Source organism: Ambystoma mexicanum, chromosome 1p (assembly GCF_040938575.1).
Source record: "Ambystoma mexicanum isolate Mex_15411 chromosome 1p, UKY_AmexF1_1, whole genome shotgun sequence".
Lineage (NCBI taxonomy): Eukaryota > Metazoa > Chordata > Amphibia > Caudata > Ambystomatidae > Ambystoma > Ambystoma mexicanum.
This window is the reverse complement of record NC_090921.1, coordinates 233,166,119-233,171,118: the sequence shown is the minus strand read 5'-3', so window position 1 is coordinate 233,171,118 and position 5,000 is coordinate 233,166,119. Positions and strand designations below refer to the sequence as shown.

Here is a 5,000-nt window from a genome sequence, read left to right as displayed (position 1 = left end):
AAAAGAAACGTATAACTACATTTCTAATTTATTCTCTTCTCCTCTATTTCAGAGGTTCAAAAAACCAAAATCTAGGATGTTAAAAGTCTCTAATTTTTCTGCTGCCATATAAAAATACAAATTTTGCTTAACAGAATTTTCACTTTTCTTCTCTTATCTTCTTTCCCCATTCCAGAACTTATTTAAAAGATGCTTTCCCATCTCTAATGGCTGACCGACTCCGATCAGATTTCCGCCTTCTTGACTTTCGCTCAATCCCCTTCTGTAATAACTGATTCTCCACCTCCTCATCCTTTTCACTATCCGACCCAGATTGTAAAACCCCATACTTATTCGACGTTTTCACTCCCTGAACGGCAGTACGTACTTGCAAATCACCTTGTTGAACAACCACTCTTTCCCTTTCCAAAAGATTCTTGACGTGTGGTGTCAAAGACGGGAGCACCACTAAATCCTGTCCAGTCGAACTAACCCCTTTCACAGAATGTAAAGCATTTAATTTACTCTCCAACTCCCTGGCATCCTTCAACTGAAAAACCTTCCGATGATACTCCCGATATAGTCTGAAATCACGTCGATGCTGTTGGAAATCACAGTCTTTTTCTTTCCTATCAATCCGATATTCTATATAACCGTTCAAAATCAATTCCTCCCGCTCAGAAGACAAAGCTTTTCCATCATAAAAAAACTCTGGAAACCTTTCCAATTTTTCCCTAATTTCACTATTCGGTACTATTTCTCCATACATCCAAGAAAACTGTTCCTCACACTTTCCACCGACTACTTGAGCAACTTTTATTCCACTTTTCTTCTCGGCCTCCTTTTCATCCACTACACTTCCACTGACTGTTTGAACAATTTCTTCTTCATCCATTCCCTTTTCAAGTTCTACTTCATCTACTACTATAGCGTTTTCCACATCTTCCACTCGTACTGTATCCACATTTTCAACCAACTTTTCTTCCTTCCTTAAATCTTCCAATGTATTAATTAGATTCTTCACAAGTGCACGATCCCCTCTGAAAAAACCCCCTTCACTAGTAGCTTGTGCATATGTACGTCTGGTCGTCGGGCATGTCACTGCAACATGACCCTCCATATTACAAACAGTACACAATAGTGTCTGATCACATTCCACCAATTTATGGTCCGATTTACCACAATTCCAACATTTATCTTTCGGGCAATCTCGTTTCATGTGTCCAAACTGTCGACAAAACCTACAGAACATCGGCTGGTTGGGGTAATACAAATACCCATTCTGTTCCAAAATCTTAAACACCCCCGGGGGGTGACATAAACCTCCAATGCCTTCTGGATGTTTTTTTAACACTACAACAAATCTCCGATCTCCGTTAAAATATCCAAATTTGTTCTTTTGCATTTGACCTCCTTTCACTTCTTCACAATAATGCAATAACCAATTAGTAATTTTCTCTACTGACACAAATGGATTGTACATATGCACAATTAATGGAACAGTTTGTCGGACGAAACAAAGCTCCACCAGAACTCCTTCCAAAATACTATTATTCTTCTTTTCCATTTTATACTCTTCATACGCACTCAAGGAAGAGACTTCGTCTACAAAAGTAATATCATACGTGCAAGCGTTCCTGTGCTCTTGCATACAATAAATTTTGTCTTTGTCTGCTTGTAAAGCCTCAAAAAGTACCTTATTAACAACATAGTCGAAATCCTTCACTTCTTGGAAATCCTTCTGGACAGCAATCCGAACTGAATATCTCAACTGCGTTGCCGGCGGTAGAACACGGGATGTTTCAGCCATGCTGGGGGAGTCCTCCGACGCGTTCCCCCTCAAATCTTCCACTCGAAACTCGTCCAGCCCGAAAGATTCTCCGGCCCTTCAAGGCATGATCAGTAGCCCACTCCCTGACCCGAAGGTCAGGGAGGCCAGCTGTAAAAGGAGTCTACCTTGGACTGGGCAAGCCAGACAGCTAAGGTGAATCCCGACACTTGATCATAGCCAAAAGGCCGAGAAGCGATGCCCACAAAAGCTTTGCCTGAAAGACTGCTGCTCGGCAGCTCCCCTGCTGACTCGGAGCAACGCTCTGCGGCAGAGCCCCAGATTCCTCGGCCAAGAATAGCATTTGCATGACCAGCATGCCCGGCGGTATGGTAAGCATATTTTGCATGGCTCCGCCCCAAGATTTCCATGGGTCCCACAGCGCCTGGTGCGAGACGGCCAGACACAGGCTGCAGAGCTCCACCCAGCCAAGCTGCAGCCCGGCCTGGCACTGGCCCCGTCACCTAGCGGCCGAAAGTCACCCTCAGCTGCCCAGGAGATGCTCCCCCAAGTGCGTCCCCCTCAGATAAGGCTTGGCCGTTCGGGGCCGTTCGGGGCCTTTCAGGGGTGAGGCAGGGCAAGGACAGTGTCCCCCATCTCCTCCTTGTGCTGCTGGCTGGCTGGCTGGCTCCTTTGCCTTGCTTTGCAGCTCCTGTGAAAAGCAAGCAAAAAGGGCAGACTTTTTTTTCCTCCCGTGACACAACAGCACCTTTTCCGAAACACTGGAAAAAAAAAACACATTTAAACAAAAAAATATTGCAAAGTGCTCTTCTTTCAAGAATTGCTCAGTCTTTCTTTTTCACAGCATTGTTTTCCCCAAGTGGGGAAGTGCACCAGTCCTGGAGGTACTGCAATACCAAGTTGATGCGTGGAGTGGACAGAGCAAGCTCCCATTCCATCTCCCGGTTCCAAAAATCAATTTAATATATGGTCCCCAGATAGAGGACGTATCAGATATTAAACTGATAAGAACAGATTTTTTTTTTTTTTTTTTTTTTTTTTTTTTTTTTCGGTCTCCTCATCACCCCTTTAACCGTCCCAAACCTCCAATTTTTTGAAAATCAGGAAAAAAGAAAAATAGACCAAATCAAAAAATGTCAAATCAAAAAAGGCCAATCAAAAAAAAAACGTATAACTACATTTATAATTTATTCTCTTCTCCTCTATTTCAGAGGTTCAAAAAACCAAAATCTAGGATATTAAAAGTCTCCAATTTTTCTGCTGCCACATAAAAATACAAATTTTGCTCAACAGAATTTTCTCTTTTCTTCTCTTATCTTCTTTCCCCATTTCAGAACTTATTTAAAAGATGCTTTCCCATCTCTAATGGCTGACCGACTCCGATCAGATTTCCGCCTTCTTGACTTTCGCTCAATCCCCTTCTGTAACAACTGATTCTCCACCTCCTCATCCTTTTCACTATCCGACCCAGATTGTAAAACCCCATACTTATTCGACGTTTTCACTCCCTGAACGGCAGTACGTACTTGCAAATCAACTTGTTGAACAACCACTCTTTCCCTTTCCAAAAGATTCTTGACGTGTGGTGTCAAAGACGGGAGCACCACTAAATCCTGTCCAGCCGAACTAACCCCTATCACAGGATTTAAAGCATTTATTTTACTCTCCAACTCCCTGGCATCCATCAACTGAAAACACTTCCGTTGATAATCCCGATATAATCTGAAATCATGTCGATGCTGTTGGAAATCACAGTCTTTTTCTTTCTTGTCAATCCGATGTTTTATATAACCGTTCAAAATCAATTCCTCCCGCTCAGAAGACAAAGCTTTTCCATAATAAAAAAACTCTGGAAATCTTTCCAATTTTTCCCTAATTTCACTATTCGGTAATATTTCTCCATACATCCAAGAAAACTGTTCCTCATACTTTCCACCGACTACTTGAGCAACTTTCATTCCACTTTTCTTCTCAGCCCCCTTTTCATCTGCCACTTCACTTCCACTGGCTGCTTGAACAATTTCATCTTCATCTATTCCCTTTTCAAGTTCTTCTTCATCTACTGCTACAATGTTTTCCACATCTTCCACTCGTACTATATCCACATTTTCAACCAACTTCTCTTCCTTCCTTAAATCTTCCAATGTGTTAATCGGATTCATCACAACTGCACGATCCCCTCTGAAAAAACCACCTTCACTAGTAGCTTGTGCATATGTACGCCTAGTCGTCGGGCATGTCACTGCAACATGTCCCTCCGTATTACAAACAGTACACAGTAGTGTCTGATCACATTCCATCAATTTATGGTTCGATTTACCACAATTCCAACATTTATCTTTCGGGCAATCTCGTTTTGTGTGTCCAAACTGTCGACAAAACCTACAGAACACCGGCTGGTTGGGGTAATACAGATACCCATTCTGTTCCAAAATCTTAAACACCCCCGGGGGGTGACATAAACCTCCAATGCCTTCTGGATGTTTTTTTAACACTACAACAAATCTCCGATCACCGTTAAAATATCCAAATTTGTTCCTTTGCATTTGACCTCCTTTCACTTCTTCACAATAATGCAATAACCAATTAGTAATTTTCTCTACTGACACGAATGGATTGTACATATGCACAATTAATGGAACAGTTTGTCGGACGAAACAAAGCTCCACCAAAACACCTTCCAAAATATTATTGTTCTTCTTTTCCATTTTGTACACTTCATACGCACTCAAGGAAGAGACTTCGTCTACAAAAGTAATATCATACATGCAAGCGTTCCTATGCTCTTGCATACAATAAATTTTGTCTCTGTCTATTTGTAAAGCCTCAAAAAGTACCTTATTAACAACATAGTCGAAATCCTTTACTTCTTGGAAATCCTTTTGGACAGCAATCCGAATCGAATATCTCAGCTGCGTCGCCGGCGGTAGAACACGCGATGCTTCAGCCATGCTGGGGGGGACTCCTGATACGTACCCCTTCAAATCTTCCACTCAAAACACGTCCAGCCCGAAAGATTCTCCGGCCCTTCAAGGCATGATCAGTAGCCCACTCCCTGACCCGAAGGTCAGGGAGACCAGCTGTAAAAGGAGTCTACCTTGGACTGGGCAAGCCAGCTAAGGTGAATCCCGACACTTGATCATAGCCAAAAGGCCGAGAAGCGATGCCCACAAAAGCTTTGCCTGAAAGACTGCTGCTCGGCAGCTCCCCTGCTGACTCGGAGCAACGCTCT

General features: G+C 42.7%; 1 pseudogene; it reads right to left on the bottom strand.

The window, feature by feature from the left end:
* Positions 1-2,630: 2,630 nt before the first annotated feature.
* LOC138461018 (U2 spliceosomal RNA) lies at positions 2,631-2,801 on the bottom strand (annotated as a pseudogene).
* Between the last annotated feature and the right edge of the window lie 2,199 nt (positions 2,802-5,000).